The 20,337-nt window shown below is 38.6% G+C and overlaps 1 pseudogene; it reads right to left on the reverse strand.

Annotated features, from left to right (window-relative positions):
* Positions 1-9,335: 9,335 nt before the first annotated feature.
* Positions 9,336-9,498, reverse strand: LOC118013820 (annotated as a pseudogene).
* Between the last annotated feature and the right edge of the window lie 10,839 nt (positions 9,499-20,337).

Consider the following 20,337-nt stretch of genomic DNA (forward strand, 5'->3'; position numbering starts at 1 on the left):
TAAGCATCTGACTCTTGGTTTCAGCTCAGGTCATGATCTCAGGGTCTTGAGATCCAGCCGCATGTTGGGCTCCACGCTGCTCCTCCTGCTCGTGCTGTCTCTCTCTCTAATAAATAAATTTTTTTTTAAAAAATGCGTGAGTACTTTAACAACAATTATTACTTCCTAGTAGTGTGTATTTAAATTTTATATTGAGCTTTAAAGATAGTAGGAGGCAATGAGATGACCTGCCTGCCTAGGTCATTTAGATCCCAACTGCAGACACAGCTTCATCCCAGTCTCAGGGATCAATGATGTTGGCCAAAGAGATTTAAGGAGCCCTAGGCCTGTAGCTCTGGTGTCTCAGCAGTAAGCCAACTGTGGTGTTAGTCTGTATTGGCTCCCCTTCTGTGATATGGGGGCTGGACAAGGTGTAGAACCAACTGGGTTACTTTGGTGGAACCAAAACACAGCACAATTTCTCTCCAGCTATAGGATGGTTTGAAAAGCCTGAGAGCACAGCCAGGCTTTCCAGGTGTCCTGGAGGGTACCATGAACCAAAGGCAGGGCAGTATGTATAGCTACAGAAGCAACATTCCAGTAAGTTCAAGAGTTGGGAATCAGACTAAAGGCCAAACAAAACAAAATAAATGTAAACAAACAATGACAACAAACTAAGAAGGAAAAGATAGTCGAGTCAGTGGAATCAAACATGAAGAAAAATCTTAGAGACAAAAGGAGTGCAGAGGCCTCCCACTTTTTTAGACCCAATCACAGCACAGGCTTAAGTGGGTTGGTATATAAGGTTTAAGTAACGTGGCTCGAGCAGAAGGAAGAGTCTGATCATTAGACTCTCACCTTGTTTCTCTTAACTTGGTCTTGATCTTGTTCCCTTATTTCTACATACCTCATTTAGTCATCTCAGAATCCTAAAGCCTCTAGACCTGTGGCCCTGTCATCTCTGTCTCTGTGTCATCTCTGGTTGGACTTCAGTCACCTCTGTTTCCTGATACTCATACTCATCCTGCTGTTTTGGTTATAGCCAAATGCTTCTATCAGTGAGCTCTTCCATCCTACCTGGGCACACACCTATAGTCCCTCCTAGTGAGATTCCTCTGATGCCAGTAACCTGTTTACCTAGGGCCTGCTGTTAGACTTGGCCAATAGGCTTTTACACTGGCCCAGATGTCCTCTTGTTGCACAATAAATGCTTATTGACTTTAACTTCCTGGAAACTTCCCAGATTACCTGCCATGCTCCCATGGGTCTGGCCCTCCCTGGTGAGGTTCTGAGGTTGCCACGTGTTTGGTTTTGACAAAGACGGTCTTGCTTTTGAGCTTGTGGTCTGGTAAAAAATATCAGACATAGGACTATCCCCTTTTTCCAGTTAAATAAATTGTATCATTATGTTACAGCAAAAATTGTATACACATAAGCAATGAAATCTAATACAAGGTAGAAATTGTTATCAGTGCAAGTTATACAACATGTCTTCTCAAAATTAGGGCCTCGGAGATTTGTTCACTGTATCTAGTGTTTTTGCAGATACCATTTGGCAACCCTATCTAGCTTATTCTTCCTCCTACCACAACTTACAGTGTGAGATAATGTAGAGGAGAAATATTACTCAGCTTGTACTTAGAAAATATGTTTAATGTTAGGAACACCATCAACATCAACAAAGATGTATCAAGTACCTGCTTTAATGATTCAAGCACACCTTTAAAGTAACTGCAGTGATTGCTGATATCTCTACTTTCTAAAGGGAGGAAAAAAGACTATCTGTAGCTTCATTAGATGGCTTTCTTTAGAGATATAGATAGATGATGATAGATAAATAGATGATAGATAGATAGATGATAGATAGATAGATAGATAGATAGATATCAAAATAAGCACAGACTGGGACACCTGGCTGGCTTAGTTGGTGGAGCACGCAACTTTTGATCTCAAGGTTGTGAGTTCAAGTTTCACGATGAGTGTGGAGCCTACTTAAAAATAAAATCTTTCAAAAAAAATAAGCACAGACATGGTTACCAAAAGAAAATAGGAGACTTCTGCTTCTTGGAAGATAGAATAGATGTACTTTTCCCAATTTCTCCTGCTAAACACAACTAAACTCCCTGGATCTTATGTATAAATCAAACATCAGAAGACTCTGTAAGGTCCAGAGAAGAAACAGGCCAGATGGGGACCTCAGTCCCCAAGGGATGATGCAGTGGTGATTTTCCTCGATATTCCTTTTGCCTCATACATTCTAGCCTTGGGCTGAAGAAGTCGGCAACCTAGAAACACCAACTGAAATAGAAAAAAAAATGTCCAAGCAGTGAAGTCTGCTCTCTTTAGCCAAAGGACCAGGAAAGGGGCAGTCCAGAAAGACAGAAAACTTGTAGACAATACCACTCTATTCCAGCCAAACACCACAGAAAAAAACTGTGACCCTCATCTCCAGTCATTCCAGCAAAGGTTGACGAGTAGATGTAGACTTAACCTCCTCAGCAGGTTGTAATGAGGTACCTCAACGTCCCAGCCTAGGTGGTGTCAAAGAAGGCCAAGTAGGAAGCCCAGACTTGCATCATAGCTGGCCAGTAATGGTCCCTCCTCCAATCCCCATTGTATCAGTGGAAACTATTGTGGGAACCAGAACTTCCACCTTTATGTGGCAGTGAAAATGAGCTCCCCCCTGAAGTGTCAACAGAAGCCAAATGGAGAAACTGGACTTCTTCCACCTGAAGGTAATGAAGGCGCCTTACCCCTTGCTCCTCTAGATGGATGTCAGAGAAAACCAGCAAGAACAGAAGGTCTAAAGAAGGTGTAGGGGCACCTGGCTGGCTCAGTTAGTGGAGCGTATGGCTCTTAATCTCAGGGTCATGAGTTCAAGTCCCAGGTCGAGTACAGAGATCACTTAAAATCTTAAAAAGTAAGAATGGCTAATGAATGTTCTCTAAATAGAAAGGTAATGATAAAAGAAGGAATTTTAGAATATCAGAAAGGAAGAACACAGTAAGACAAATAATATGGGTAAATAAAATAGGCTTTATTTTTCCTCTTGAGTTTTCTGAGTTATACTTAATAGTTAAAAAAATTATTACATTGTCTGATGTAATTCTAAATGTATATAGAGGAAGTCTGTAAGACAATTATACTATGAATGGGGGAAGATAAAGAAACATAAAAGGAGGTAAAGTTTCTATACTACACTCAGACTGGTAAAATAACAACCCTAGTAGACCGTGATAAGTTATGTATATGTAATGTAAGACCTAGACAACTGCCAAAATGTATATACAAAGATATACAGCACAAAAGACTACAGATAATCAAAATGGAATTCTGATAAATGTTCAAGTAACCTACAAGAAGACAGGAAAAGAAAATAGAAAGATGAAAAAGAAAACAAACAAAACAAGCAAAATAAAATGGCATACTTAAGACTTACTGTATCAATAATTAAATGTAAAGTGTCTGAATACACCAATTAAGGCATAGATAGGCAGAGTGGATGTAAAATATGACAATATGCTATCTAAAGGAACTTACCTCAAATATTATGATATGGGCAGGTTGAAAGTAAAAGGATGGAAAAATTATACTATGCAAACATCATTAACAGAAAGTAAGGATTATTATAGTAATATCAGAATAAGTAGACTTTATTTTTTAAGATTTTATTTTTTTAAGATTTTACTCATTTATTTGAGATGGAGAGAGAGAGAGCATGAACGGGGTGGGGGAAGGGGGCAGGAAGAGAGGGAGCAGCAGGCTCTCTACTGAGCAGGGACCCTGATGCAGGACGCAATCCTAGGACCTCTGGATCATGACCTGAGCCAAAGGCAGATGCTCAACCAACCGAGTCACTCAGGCGCCCCTTAATATTTTATTTTTATGTAATCTCTACACCCAATGTTGGGCCGAATTTACAATCCAGAGATCAAGAGTCACATGCTCTACTGACTGAGCCAGCCAGGCACCCCAGATAAAGCAGACTTCAGAGCAAAGAAAATGATCAGAGACAGAGAGGAATATTATATAATGCTAATAGGGTCAACCACCAAGAAGAATAACAATCTTAAATGTGCACACGCTAAAGATAGTTCCAAACTATGTGAAGCAAACGCTGAAAGAACTTAAAGGAGAAATAAACAAAGACACAATTATAGTTGGAGACTTCGACACCTCTACCTCAACATTTGATAGAACTACTAGACAGAAAATCAGCAAGCAAATAGAAGATTTCAAATAGAAGATTTCAACACCATGATCCATCAGGACCTAGTTGACCATTTATAGAACATTCCATACAAGAACAGCAGAATACACATTCTTTTCAAGCACCCACAGAACACATAACAAGATATACAAGATAGAGTATATCTTGAGCCATAAAACAAACATCAACAAATCTAAAAATACAGCATATGAAATATAGTCAATAATACTGTAATAATTTTGTATGGCAACAGATGGTAACTACACTTGTGGTGAGCATTTTGTAATATATAGAATTGTCAAATCACTATGTTGTACACCTGAAACTAATGTAGTGTTTTATGTCAACTATAATTTAATTTTAAAAAATTGGAATCATATAGAAAGTGTTCTCTAATCACAGTGAAACAAAATAGAAATCAAAATAGGAAAATTTTCAAACACTTGGAAATAAAATACACCTCTAAACAATCTATTAGTCAAAAAGGAAGTCTCAAAGGAAATTTTAAAATACATAAAACTGATTAAAAATGAAAATACAACATATCAAAATCTGTAGAACATAGGCTAAGCAGTCCTGAGACAGGTATTTATAGCACTAAATGCTTACCTTTGAAAAGAGGCAGTCTCAAACCAAGAATATGAGCTCCCACTTTAAGAATCTAGAAAAATAAAAGCAAAATAAGCACTAAGCAATCAGAAAGAAGAAAATAATAAAGATAAGAGCGAAAAACAGTGAGATTAAAAACAGAAAAACAAATGAGAAAAATCAATAAAACAAAGACCTGGTTCTTTGAAAAGATCAATAAAACTGACAAAATTCTAGGAAGACTGACAAAGCAAAAAGAGAGAATACAAAAATTACCAGTATCAGGCATGAAACAGGATATTACCACAGACTTTGCAGACATCAAGGGATAATAAGGGAGTACTACAAAAAATTCTACACACATAAATTTGGCAACTTAGATGAAATGAGCAATCCTTCAAAAAACACAATATATTCATACATATTAGAAATGAAGAAATAGGGGCATCTGGGTGGCTCAATCAGTTAAGCATCCAACTCTTGGTTTCAGCTCAGGTCATGATCTCAGAGTCATGAGATCAAGCCCCATGTCGAGCTCGGTGCTCATTGAGCAGTCTGCTTGGGATTCTTTACTCCTCCCTCTCCCTCCCCCTCTGACCCTCCCCCTGCTCACACTCTCTCTCTCTAAAATAAATAAATAAATAAATAAATAAATAAATAAATAAATAAATAAAATCTTTAAAAAAAAGAAATGAAGAAATACAATTGCTAATATATGTAGATGGCATGACTGTCTATGTAGAAAATCCCAAAGAATCTACAAAATCTCCTAAAAGTAATAAATGAGTTCAGCAAGGTCACAGCATACAAGATGAACATCCAAAACTCAATTGTATTCGACATCCTAGCAATGAACACATGGACACCAAAATTAAAAATACAATACCATTTATAATTGCTCACGAAGAAAAGAAAACTTAAGTGTGACTCTAATAAAATATGTACAGGACATATATGCTAAAAATTACACAATGCTGATAAAAGAAAAATTTTTAAAAGATTTATTTATTTGAGAGAGAGTGTGAGTGGGGGGAGGGGCAGAGGGAGAGGAAGAGAATCCTCAAGCAGACTCCCTTCTGAGCATGGAGACCAATGCAGGGCTCAGTCCCAGGACCCTGACATCATGACCTGAACCAAAATCAAGAGTCAGCTGCTCAACTGATTGAGCCCCCAGGTGCCCCAAAAGAATTTTTTTAAAAATTTAAATAAATGGAGAGACATACTGTATTCCTAGACTGGAAGACTCAAAACTGTAAAGATACCAGTTCTCCCCAAATTGATATACAGGTTTAATGAAATGCTTATCAAAATCCCAGGAAGAGCAGTTTTTAGATACAGATAAGATTAATCTAAAAATTAATCTAAAATTTATATGAAAAGGCAAAGGAACTAGAATAGGTATAACAATTTTGAAAGCCAAGAATAAAATGGGAGGAATCGGTTTATTAAAATTTCAAGACTTACTGTATTAGTTTCCTATTGCTGCTGGAACAAATTACCATACTTTAGTGGTTTTAAACAACACAAATTTATTATTATTATTTTAGATGATTTTGTTTTTAAGTAATTTCTACACCCAACATGGGGCTCAAACTCACAACCCTGAGATCAAGAGGAGTCACATGCTTCACCAACTGAACCAGCGAGGCAACCCACGAATTCATTATTTTATAGTTCTCAAGGTCAGAAGTCATAAATCAATCTCACGGGGCTAAAGTCAATGTGTCAGAAGAGCTATGTTCCTTTAGGGGGCTCTAGGAAAGAATCCATTGCCTTGCCTTTTCCCGCTTCTATAGGCCGCTTACATTCATTGGCTTGTGGCTTCTTCCTCCCAATGACATTTATTCTCATCTCTGCCTCCATCATCGAATCTCCTCACTCTGACTGTGACTCTCTTGCCTCCTTTGTAATTATATTGAGCCCACCTGGATAATCTACCCATCTCAAGATCTTTAATTTAGTCACATCTGCAAAGTCCTTTTACCATGCAAGATAACATGGTACAGGTTAGGATGTGGACATCTGTGAGGGGCCATTATTCAGCCTACCAGATGACGGTAATAAAGACTGTACGGTATTTGCAGAAGGATAGGCACATAAATCATTGGAACAGAACAGAGGAACCAAAAATATGCCCAAATGATTTTCAACAAAAGTGCAAAAGCAATTCAATGGAGGAAAGATGGCCTTCTCAATAAATGGTGCTGGAGCAACAGAACATCCAAAAAAAAAAAGAACTTCAACCTAAATCTCACACCTTATACAAAAGTTAACTCAAAAATATCATAGACTTAAATTTAAAGTGTAAGCATAGAAAAAAAAAAAAAAACAGGAAAAAAAATCTTTGTGATCTAGGGCTAAGCAAAGAGTTCTTAGATTTGACAACAAAAGCATGATCCATGGAGAGAAAAAATGTTAGGTTGGGCCTCATCAAAACAAAACATTTGCTCTGCAAAAGGCCCTGTGAAGAGGATGAAAAACCAGTTACAGAGTAGGAGAAAGTATCCACAAACCACGTATCTGACAAGGCCCTAGTATCTCGGATATACAAATAACTCTCAAAACTCAACTGTATGAAGGCAATCCAAATCAAAATGGGCAAAAGTCATGAACAGACGTGTCACCAAAGAGGATATACAGATGATAAATTGCACATGAAAAGATGTTTAACATCTGGGTGCCTGGGTGGCTCAGATGGTTAAGCGTCTGCCTTCGGCTTAGGTCATGATCCCACAGTCCTGGAATCGAGCCCCGCATCCGGCTCCTTGCTCGACGGGGAGTCTGCTTCTCCCTCTGCCTGCCACTCCCCTCCTGCTTGTTCTCCCTCTCTCTCTTTCTTTCTCTTACAAATAAATAAATAAAATCTCTCTAAAAAAAATGAAAAAAGAAAAGATGTTTAACATCATTAGCCATTAAAGAAATGCAAATAAAAATCAAAATAAGATACCACTACGCACCTATCAGAACAGTTAAAATAAAAAAAAAATGGCAGCATCAAATGCTGGTAAGGAAGTAGAAAAACGATCACTCATACATTGTTGGTGAGAACATCAAATGGTAAAACCACTCTGGAAAAGTTTGGCAGTTTCTTACAAAACTATGTAACTACCACATGACCCAGTGATTGCACTGCTAGGCATTTATTCCAGATAAACAAAGACTTACATTCACACAAAAATGTGTAGATGAATGCTTATGGCAGCCTTACTTATAATAAATAAGTCAGAAGGGGAAACAATGAAGGTGCCCTTCAGTAGGGGAATTGTTAAACAATTTGTGGGACATGCCTATCATGGGACACTACTTTGGAATAACAGGGAACAAACTATAAACATCTACAAAAACTCAGACAAATCTGTAGAGAATTATGCTGAATGACAAAAGCTAATCCCAAAGGTTACATACTGTATGATTTAATTTATATATCATTCTTGAAATGATAAAAATTGTAGAAATGCATGGGGCGCCTGAGTGTCTCAGTTGGTTAAGTGTCCGACTCTTGATTTTGGCTCAGGTCATGATCTCAGGGTCATGAGATCGAGCCCTGTGTTGCGCTCTGTGCTGCGTCCGGCTCCGCGCTGAGCATGGTGACTGCTTAAGATTCCCTCTCTCCCTCTCCCTCTGCTCCTCCCCCGACCTCTGAAAAAAAAAAGTAGAAATGGAGAACAGTTTAGTAGTTGCCAGAGGTTAAGGAGTGGGTTAGAGACAGGAAGAAAGTGAGTATAGCGATAAAATGGCAACATGAGAGTAATGGAAATGTATCAATGTTGATATCCTTGTTGTGATAGTGTGCTAAAGTTTTGCAAGATGTTACCATGGGGGGAAATTGGGTAAAGAGTGCAAGAGATCTTTCTGTATTATTTCTTAGAATTGCATATAAGTTTAAAATTCTCTCAACATTAAAAGTTTTATTTAAAACAATGAATGAAAGTAAGAGATTCGAACCCAAGGGTAAAATAGGAATCTGAGTCTGTACTGATATACACAAACAAATCTAAAAAATAAAATAGTACTCAAAGACTTAAAATGAAAAGTAATCTCTTTCCCTTCCTCATCCTCCAGTCACCGTTCTCAGGGACAACCTCCTCTCAGTATGTTTAACTGGGATCTTCTAATAGTTACCTACACATTTCTATATGTAATCTGTAAGCTTATACTGCTATTTCTTTTCTTTTAATGTCAATAAATTTTTATTTAAGGAATTTCACATGTGATTCCTTCCACTGCCTATCACCATAGGGCCTCTAAAGTCAGAATCATAATCTTCAAAATAGCCCTTTTAAAAAGAACTTTTGTTCAATCCACAGTTGTCACTGTCAATCAGTCCAAAGTTCTTTAGGATGGGCTTCTTTGATCTCCCCTTGAATATGGACATACTTCAAAAATTCCCCACCTGTAATCTCTGGGATCCTATTTCTTTACTTTAGGGCCCTAGAAGTCAAACTGTGGGAAGGACATTGATTGCTATTTTGGCAAATGATCTAAAATTATTATTCCTCAATTGTTTCTAATATTTAAACGTCTTGTCACTTCCACTCTACTCCAGGAGCCTAGCAGAAAATGTTCCAGGTCTCATTGTCACCATTGCAATAAACTTGCTGTGAGGGAAGCATAACCTGTGTCTCAATGCTAATTTTTATCCATTTTTTGCATTATCTGTTGTTTCCTATTTTGATACATGAGCATATCTCCCACCCACCCAACTCATTTTTATTAAATCAGTGATCAGTATTAATATTTTGATGATGATGTAAATATCTTTCATTGTCGAAGCAAATAGTTTCTATGATTATGTTTCCCTTCTTGACCCTTTTGTTCTTCCAAGAGTTCCTAGAGTTTTTCTGCTTTTCATTTCCTTAGGTTCTCTATACATACCAAAATGCTTCATCAGATCAGTCCCACGTCTGCCAAAATTTTTTTCTGATCTCTTATGTGTATCAGATAATATAACAATTCCATTTCTTTTGTTGCAAACTTCCTTCTTGGAGCTGCCTCTCTCCTCATTTGCCTGCTCTAAACTGAACTGATTGATCCCTAGGCCTGCTGACAGGTGGCATTTCATGACTTTCCTTCGCTCCCTTACAGTGTTGGCTCCATTGTTTACTGGACCCACTGTCTTCTTGTTTTACTACCTCATTTTGCTGGAAAAAATTCTCTGGTAGCCTCAGATCAGAGGGTGAATAGTTTTGAGTCCTTTCATGTCCTTACATTACTGAAAGAGACTGGAGTCTAACCTCCCTGGGTGTAGAATTATAGGATGAAAATCATTTTCTCTCAGAGATTTGAAGGGATTGCTGCATTGTCTCCAGCCTTCAAGTATCGAGGTCATAAAGTTCAAGGTTGCCCTGTTTCCTGTTCTTTGTATGAAAAAATGTGTAATAGATACAGAGGCATAAATTGTAGCAATTTTAATGCACAAAGGAATAAATATGAATAAGTTTGTGCAAATAAATATGAAGACAGATGAATGGTCTCTTTTACAGAAAAAAAAAAATTATCGGAATAAACCTAAGAGTAAATAGTGAAATAAACCAAAACCTACTAAATCACTTAAATCACAACTAAAAGGCTCCCCACCAAATGTACCACAGCCCCCAAATATTTTAGGTGTGGATTTAACCATAACTGTTTAAGATGGAAACGTTGCAAAACTCATCTTATGAACCTATTATAGTCTTGATACCCAAACCAAGAAAGAACACTACAAGAAAAATTATAGACCAAACACCCAAATATAAATGTCAAAATCCAAAACAGAATTTTGGCAAGTCTATTTCAGCAGAGTTAGTAACAGAAACTCATGAGCAAGTAGGGTTCATTCCAAGAATGTAAGGATGTTTTAACACTAAAAACAAAATCTAGCAGCTTAATTACCACATTAACAGATAAAGAAGGAATACATAATCATTTCACTACATACAGAAAAAATATTTAATAAAATTCAATGCCTATTTAAAAAAAAAACCTTTTTTGGCAAACTAGGAATAGAAATGAACCTTTATTTAACATGATACAGGATATAAATTCAGTACCTAAAGAAAATATTATACTTAATGGTGAAACTTCAGGGGTCTTCTAATTAAAATAAAAAACAAGGGGAACCTGGCTGGCTCCATTGGTAGGGCATGCAACTCTTGATCTTGGGGTTGGAAGTTCGAGCCCCACGTTGGGTGTAGAGATTATTTAAAAACAAAATCTTGGGGCACCTGCGTGGCTCAGTGTCTGACTCTTGATTTCGGCCCAGGTCCTGATCTCAGGGTGGTGAGATCCAGCCCAACATAGGGCTCTGCACTTGGCATGGAGCCTGCTTGAGATTCTTTCCCTCTCCCTCTCTCTCCCTCTGCCCCTCCCCCCTCACACACTCGCTCGCTCTCTCAAATAAATTAATCTTTTTTTAAAATCTTAAAAAAAAAAACAACAAGGCAAGTATACCCACTAGGATTGCTTCTATTCCACATGGTGTTGGAAGTTAAGGTGACTACAATTAAGACAAGTAGGGGCACTTGGTTGGCTCAGTCAGTGGAACATGTGACTCTTGATCTTGGGGCTGTAAAAATTTCAGCCCCACCTTAGGTGTAGAGATTACTTAAAAATAAAATCTTTAAAAAAGGACAAGCAAAGAGGTAAAATACATGAATTAGAAGGGTTGATACCCTGTTATTAGGAGATAATACAATTAGCCACATAGACAATCTAAGACACCTACAGACAAACAAAAGAGAGCTTGACAAATGCCAGATGTAAGCTCAACATACCAAAATTAGAAATGAAACAGCAATGAATTAGAAATTATAGAAAGAAAAAATATGTAGGATCTTTATGGAGAAAATGACAAAACATGAGTAAAGTAAATAAAGGAAGACTTAAATAAATGGGGGAATATACTGTGTTTGTGGAAGAAAAGGCTTAATATTATAAAGATGTCAATTTCCCCCAAATGAGTCAATAAATTCAGTGCAGTTATAATACTAATTCCAATGTGGGATGCTAAAAGAGTCTGAAATAATCTTAACTTGTACAATACACACAACAATTTTTCTTTTATTTTTATTTTCATTCCAGTATATATTTAATTTAATTCGTGTTACATTAGTTTCAGGTGTACAATATACTGATTCCACAATTCTATACATGACTCAGTGCTCATCATGATAAGTGTACTCTTAACCCCCTTTACCTATTTCACCCATCCCCCCCACCTCCTCTCTGGCAACCATTAGGTTATAAAACAAACTTTAGATGGATTAAAGACCTATGTATGAAAACCAAAACTTTGGGGGACCCGAGTGGCTCAGTCGGTTAAGCGTTTGCCTTTGGCTCAGGTCATGATCCTAGTGTCCTGGGATAGAGCCCCGCATCAATGTCAGACTCCTTGCTCAGCGGAGAGTCTGCTTCTTCCCCCCTTACCCCTTCTCCACTCTCCTTCTGCCCATCCTCCCTGCTACTTGTGCTCTGTCAAGCTCTCTCTCTCAAATAAATAAAATCTTTAAAAAAAAACCAAAACTTTGAAACTTTTAGTAAACTCTAAAGGAAGATACCTTTATGATCTCAAGGTAAAGAAGGATTTCTTAAACCAAACACAAAAAGCCCAAACCAAAAAGAAATTTTTGATACATTTTAATTAATTATATTTTAAAATTTATAAAACAAAATACATCAGAATACAGACAGACAATTCACAGACCGACAGACAATTCACTGCACAGCAACGCATATAACTAAGAAAGGATTAGTTTCCAGAATGTATAGTAAGTATAAAAGAAATAAGTAAATAAGTAAAAAAGAAAACCCCAAGTGGGGGTGGAGGGAAGACACATAAAGAGGTGATTCACAGAACTGGAAAACCTAAATAGACAATAAGCATGAGAAAAGATGCTCATCTGTATTAGTCACCATGAAATGAAAATTAAAGCAACAAGATACCATTTCACACAGATCAGATTGGCTAAAAAATTTTAAAACCCACAGTACCAAGTGTTAGGGGCAATATGGGGAAATGGAACTTCGTATTCTGCTGACGGCCATGAAAATTGGCAAAACTACTTTGAAGCATAATTTAGTGATATCTAGTAAAGCTGAAGATGTACATCAATGAAGAGCTTGCAATTCTACTTCCTCCTCTCTCATACTGTGTGGGAGAGATGGTCTAAAACTGATATGTCAAGAAAATGGGTCCGATATAAGTATATTCTCTATCCCAGGGCTTCCATGTGCATACAAATCACCTGTGGGTCCTGTTAAAATGCAAGTTCTGATTCAGCAGGTTTGAGATGGGGCCCAAGACTCTGCACTTCTAAGAAGCTCCTGGTGATGCCCAAGCTGCAGATATGAAACTTTATTTTGAGTAACAAAGAGGTAAAGCCTAGGTTGCCTGAAAAGGCCAGGCAGGTAGCAAAGGCGTGAAGCTGATTAGGTGGGGACGGTAGTGAACTACAGAATGCCTACCCTGAATACAGAAGGCAGTTGCTATCCAGCTCAGGCTGCAAGATGGAGGTTCGGAGGTTCCGATTTCTCAAGAAAGGCTGGAAATTTGGTTTTACGTGAAATCTTCCCATTTTAAAATGTTAACAACTCTTTAGAGGAGAAGGGAAAACACTATGTGAGCTAGACACAATGCATCTTTGGGCAAAATATGACCCTATGGCCTTCAGTGGTCAATCTCTGATCTAGACTCAACCTGGTAACCAACAGAAAACCTAAAATCAAACTGTTAAGAGGTTGCCTCTGGTATGTGGAATGGGATGGGGAGGGGAGAAGCAGGGGACTTGCTTCTCATCATGAGAGCATCCGTATACTGTTTGGTTGTTACTACATGGGCATAGCTTTGATTTTTTAAAAATATTTTGATGTAAAGGGGCGCCTGGGTGGCTCGGTCGTTGGGCATCTGCCTTCGGCTCAGGTCGTGGTCCCGGGATCCTGGGATCGAGCCCCGCATCAGGCTCCCTGCTCCGCGGGAAGCCTGCTTCTCCCTCCCCCACTTCCCCTGCTTGTGTTCCCTCTCTCGCTGTGTCTCTCTCTGTCAAATAAATAAACAAAATCTTTAAAAATAAATAAATAAATAAATATTTTGATGTAAAAACAGGATTAGATTTATAGTTGTTCCATATTTGCTTTGCCCATTTTAACTACAACTAAGTTCAAGCTTAATCAGGAACATATCATTTAATTATGATGTTGCTCTTATAGGAACCCATTAACCTACTTTATAATGATCTTTCTATGATGTGATTTCTAGGAATACAATATAGCGAGAAGTAAAACTGACCTGAAATGAGGGTGTAAAATTAATTAAATTGCATCAACAGCCTTCTCAAGGGTCTTGTAATCAGCCGGTATTTCAGGAAACATAAAGAATCTAAGATTCCAAGGCTGGATGGTCACAGAGGTTGTCTTGTTCAACATGCTAGTGGCACTTAAACCCAGTATTTCCTTAACTTATATTGTTCTATATTCCTGACTTCTTTCAGATCATGGAAGGTGTAGAATACCAGGTCCAGGTATTAAAATATTTCTGATTAACAATAACAATATTATAATCGTAGAAATAATAACAATAGTAGAATCATAAGAGAAATAATAGTAAATATGGTGCCTAACATTTTTTGTACACTTACACCGTGACAGGCATTGTGCCCCATCCTTAATGTTTTTCATCTCATTTGATCCAATTGATACCTCCCTATAAATGACTTGTTATTTACAAAAGGAAGCTGTGTTTTTCTCAGTGCATCATCTCAGTAGTATCTTTGCCCACAATATACAATCTCAATTTAATTACAAAAGAACAACAAACAAACTTTTTGCGAAATAACTGAGCAGCACTTTTCAGATATGTCGATTGTCATAAACCACAAATAAAGACTGAGGAGCTATTTCAGATTGGAGGAGATAACAAAGCATGAAAACTGAATTCAATGTATAATCTCATTTTGGGTTCTGAACTGGGAAAAATAGCTACAAAGGACAATATTCATAAAAATAACAAATTCAAATATGTACTACAGATTAGATGACAGTATTGTATCAATTTTAATTTTCTTGATTTAGATAAATGTACTGTGGTTATGTAAGAGAATGTCCTTGTTCTTAGAAAATACACACTGAAGTATTTAGGGATAAAGGGGCATGATATCTCCAACTTGCTCCCAAATGGTTCAGGAGAAAAATACACACACATACACACACACACAGAATGATACAATAAATGAAGTAGATTGGGTAAAATATAAACACTTGTAAGTTTGAATTAATATCAAAACAAAATTTACAAAAAACAAGATTGTTACTACTATTATCCTATACTACAGATGAAGAAAGTGAGGATCAGAAAGCTAAGTAATTTATACAATTATTAAGAGGTGGAATCTGAATTCAAACCCAGAGTTGATGATTCCAAAATCCATACTTTTAACTATTGGGGTGTATTGTCTTGAGTTAGCAATTTTGTTTTGTTTTGAGGACAAAATGCATACTTTTGAATCAGTGCTTTCTTTTTTTTTATGTTGTTTATTTATTTGAAAGAGAAAGAGATAGAGAGATAAGAGAGAATGAGCCTGAGTGGGGCGAGGGGCAGAGGGAGAGGGACATGCAGACTCCCCGCTGAGCACAGAGCCCTGATGCAGGGCTAGATGTGAGGCTCGATCCCAGGACCCTGAGATCATGACCTGAGCTGAAGGCAGACGCTTAGCCACCCAAGCACCCCAAATCAATGCTTTCATTAAAGCAGTCATCTTAGAGGGCTATATGCTCATTCAGTTGATGCTCTTGCTGCCTATGCTCTTTGGAAATACCAGCTAAGGTCAGTTTGCTAGTCACATACGTCAGACTTCACCTTGATTTTTCACCTCCATTCCCCATATCTCATTGAAGGGAATGCATGAAGTATGTTGTATCTGTTTTCAAACTTGTCACATGACTTTATAGATATCTCATCTTTTCCAGCCCTTTAAACACATCAAGAGCAATAATTGCTTTGAAAGCTGATGTGGGGGTGACAAGATAAATTGATGCAAGAAGAATAGTCTTTTCAATGGTTGGTGCTGGGACAATGGAATATCCACATGCAAAAAAAAAAAAAATGAAGTTGAGCCCCTACCTCATACCATATACAACCATTCACTCAAAATGGATCAAAGACTTAAATGTAAGAGCTAAGACTATAAAACTCTGAGAAGAAAACAGGGAAAAATTTTCTTGACCTTGGATTAGGCAAATTCCTTGGATATGACAGCCAAAGCATAAACAAAAGAAAAATACACAAAGGGGACTTCATCAGCACTAAAAATATTTATGCTGCAAAGGACAATTTTGGGGCACCTGGGTGGCTCAGTCAGTTGAGCATCTGGCTCTTGATTTCAGATCAGGTCACAGTCTCAGGGTCCTGAGATCCAGCCCCACGTGGGGCTCCACATTCAGCAGGGAGTCTGCTTGTCCCTCTCCCTTTGCCCTTCCCCCTGCCCATGCAATCTCTCTCTCTGTCAAATAAATAAATAAAATCTTTTATGATATGGATCAGGACCCATATCATAAATTAAAATGGTTTTTAATAAATAAAAAATCTTATTTATTTGACAGAGAGAGACACCACGAGAGAGGGAACACAAGCAGGGGAAAGTGGGAGAGGGAGAAGCAGGCTTCCCGCCGAGCAGGGAGCCCGATGCGGGGCTCGATCCCAGGACCCCGGGATCATGACCTGAGCCGAAGGCAGATGCCTAACAACTGAGCCACCCAGGTGCCCCGATAAATAAATAAAATCTTAAAAAAAAGACAATGTTAAGAAAATGAAAAGATAATCCACAGAATGGGAGAAAAATACTTGCAAGTCACATATCTCATAAAGGACTTAGATCCAGAATACATAATGAATGCTTACAATTCAATAATGAAAAGTAAATAACTCAATTTAAAAATTGGCAAAGGATTTGAGGAGACGTTTCTCCTAAGAAGATATGGAAATGGCCAATAAACACATAAAAAGATGCTTAACATCATTAGTCATTAGGGAAATGCAAATCAAAACCACAGTGAGCTACCACTTTACACCCACAAAGATGGCATTAATCAGAAAGACAGTAACAAGTATGGGCAAAGATATGGAGAAATTGGAACCCTTGTGCATTGCTGGCAGGAATGTAAAATGATACAGCCCCTGTAAAAAACAGTCTGGCAGTTAATCAAATGGTTATACATAAAGTTACTACATAACCCAGCAATTCCACTCCTAAGTATATACCCAAGAGCACTGGAAACATAAGCCCACCCAAAAACCTGAGCATAAATGTCTACAGCAGCATTATTCACAATAGCCAAAAATTGAAATAACCCAAATATTTGTCAACTGATGGATAGGTAAGCAAAATGTGATATATCCATATCATGGAATATTAATTGGCCATAAGAAAAAATGAAATACTGGGGCACCTGGGTGGCTTAGTCAGTTAAGCATTCGATTCTTGATTTTGGCTCAGGTCATGATCTCAGAGTCGTGAGATCGAACCTGAGTTGGGCTCCATGCTCAGTGAGGAGTTGGCTTGAGATTCTCTCTCTGCCTCGCCTTCTGCCCCTCCCCCTCGCTCATGCTCGCTTGCACTCTCTCACAAAGAAATAAATCTTAAAAAAAGGAATGAAGTACTAATAAATGCTTTAACATGGATGAACCTTAAAAACTGTATGCTATGTGGAAGGAGCCAGATATAAAATGTCACATACTATACATGTGACTATATGATTCCCTTTCTATGAAATGTTTACAATAGGAAAGTCTATAAAAGAGATTAGTGGTTGCCAGAGGTGGAGGGGAGAGGACACGATAGGGAATGAGTGCTAAGAGACATGGGATTTCTTTTTTGGGGTGACTGAAAATTTTCTGGTGTTAGGTAGTGGTGATCAAATGCACAACTCTGTCAATATAGTAAAAACCACTTTAAAGGGTGGATTTTAGGGGGCACCTGGGTGGCTCAGTCAGTGAAGCAACTGACTCTTGATTTCGGCTCAGGTCATGATCTCAGGGGTCCTGGGATTGGGCCCTACATCAGGCTCTGCACTCAGCGTGGAGTCGGCTTGAGGATTTCTCTCCCTCTCCCACTGTCCCTCCTCCATCTCACACACTCTCCCTCTAAAATAAATAAATAAATATTAAAAAAAAATAAAATAAAGGGTGGATTTTATGTTATGTGAATTCTATCTCACTAAAGCTGTTTTCTTTTTAAAAAGACAACATCTAAATTCCAACTCAGGAATTGCTTTAGGCTTTTTCCACTTCCCCATGCCTCCCTTCTGACCTTCCCTGTCCTCTCGACCATCTCTGATTGTGTAGTTTTTCATTCTTACTTTCCAGCTTCCTTGTTGAATTCGAAGAGACCCAAGATTTGGACATTCCATCCACAATTGTTTCAGCAATGGACACATAACCCATATCAGGCCAGTTAGTGCCAATAAGACTCAATTTAGGGACTCCCACTGTTCTACCAGGGAAAGGAATACCACTGTTGGATGAGGCATTGTGAGACAGAAGGTACCAGACGTTTCCGCTAAGAGTCGGAAAATTGAAACCAACCCCAAGAAAGTGTCTCTGATGGCTCCTGGGTAAAACAATCTGCAGTCTGCATTAAGCCATGCATGAATTGGCTCTACCTCTAACATTTAAGCTTATCGTGAATTACAGATTGCCTGTTTTGCTTAAGCCAGTTTGGGTCTTTTTATGTATTTATTTTTGGTCACTTGCAACGAAAGAATCCTAAATGAAATGGGCTGTTTTGCCGGACTCCCAAACCTATCAGGACACGATTTCAAATCTTCCCCCCTCACAGGACCCTGCTTCGTAGGCCTTTCCTATCAAAGGAGGGAAAGGTTCTTGCCTATCGAAGGAGGGACATCAGACCTTTCCAATACCATAACACATGTAAATTTAGGCTCTCGTGCAACACACAAATGAACGGGCCTCAAACAGTTGTTCCTCGTTATCTGGAAGGCTGGAAAGAAAGTGGTAATAGTACAATGTAGTAGGATGGGACTGGCATCAGGAGTTACTCTCTTCCTATCCGGAAGCTAGAGATGTTTATTGTTAATAAGGGGGGGGGCAAAGAGCATGAAGGGCTCAATAACCTGGAGAAAGGATAAATAATTAGGTTGGCTTTGGATAAACTAGTAGAATCCCCACATGAGCAACGTCATTAGCTCTATGTGAGAGTCAACCAAGAGAGTGTCTGTAAATAGGTGGCTTGTGGTTTGGAAACACACAGAACTCCAATTAAGGTAGGCACTTCAGAGAAACCAAAATGAAATGTGACGGTAATTAAGTAACCCGAAGCCTAAGTATATACTCTCCTGCATCTAGCCTCATGCTCGGCACATCGCAGTGGCATTAAATGTGTGTTGAATAAATGAATGGATCTGTATAAACAAAGGGGTCAACACACCAGAGGGAAATTTAAGGAGTCTCAAATAGGCAGCCGTCATCCCGGTGTAGTCCAGGGGATAGGGTATTTTATGTAGATAGAAACATAGTTAGGGACATGAATGTGGAAATGGTTAGAGACAGTAGAGATATAGACAGAGACCTGGCTCTGTGTGCTTGATTAATGTACATCCACCACTTGACTAAGAACTCCTCGCAGTGTGGGGGTCCGACCTTGGACTCTACTACATCGAATAAGGTAAATTTCACCTGTGGTGGCCTCCTGGCAGCCAGCCAGCTGGCTTTCATCTGGTGATAACCTCTGCATTTGTCATGCTCTGAGCTGGCCTTAGCATTGCAACTACTTTAACCTATGTACCAAGCAGTGAAAAAGCTGACCATTGCATAAGGGAAAATGTTTTAAAAGCAGAAACCATGCTGGCCAATCAGCATATGTAATTTTTGGCTCTGTGATTCCTCTTTCTACAATCTTAACGTTGGGGGCACTCGGAAGAGTTGGGTGAGAACATCGTCCGTGCAAAAATAGTTCTAGGCCCTTTGTGGCCCCCCAAGAGAAGGTCCAGAGGGCCGTCCCTCAACTCCCCTGGGGACACCACATTCACATAGGCACTGCTGCATCCCCTGTTCTAGATAAAAACACGTTCCAGATTAAAAAGCAAAAACAAAAACAAGCTTTCCATTTCTAACCCTACTAGGTCAACGCCGGCCCTTGCTTTGCTCTTTTGTGTGGTTACACTTTCTTATCAAAGGAAAACACAGGGGCCTCATTGAGCTCTCTGTGTCAGTCATAACTAGAGAAAGGGAGTTTAAGCCCTCCTTCATTTATTCTTTTTTTTTCCTTTTTTGATCAAAAGGTCAACAAAAAATGTTTGCTCAGAGAGAAAGGATATTATGTAAATAATTAGCCCATTCCAAGATTATGTTGCACGTATATATAGTACGGTAGAGAGCTGAGAAGGGGACTAGAATTTGCAGCAGGACTGGGGAGCTTACGACTTGGAGAAGTAGGAATTCTCTCTGTAGTTCTGCTTCTCTAGAATGCAGGCAGAATGGATTGTACTGGCTAATGGAATGACGCCCCCAGCCCAGATCTGGATTTTCAACTGAGGAAGAATCCGAAATCGGTGAAAGGAGGCCTAAATGC

Source organism: Mirounga leonina, unplaced genomic scaffold (genome assembly GCF_011800145.1).
Source record: "Mirounga leonina isolate KUSES-001 unplaced genomic scaffold, KU_Mleo_1.0 Mir_101664, whole genome shotgun sequence".
Lineage (NCBI taxonomy): Eukaryota > Metazoa > Chordata > Mammalia > Carnivora > Phocidae > Mirounga > Mirounga leonina.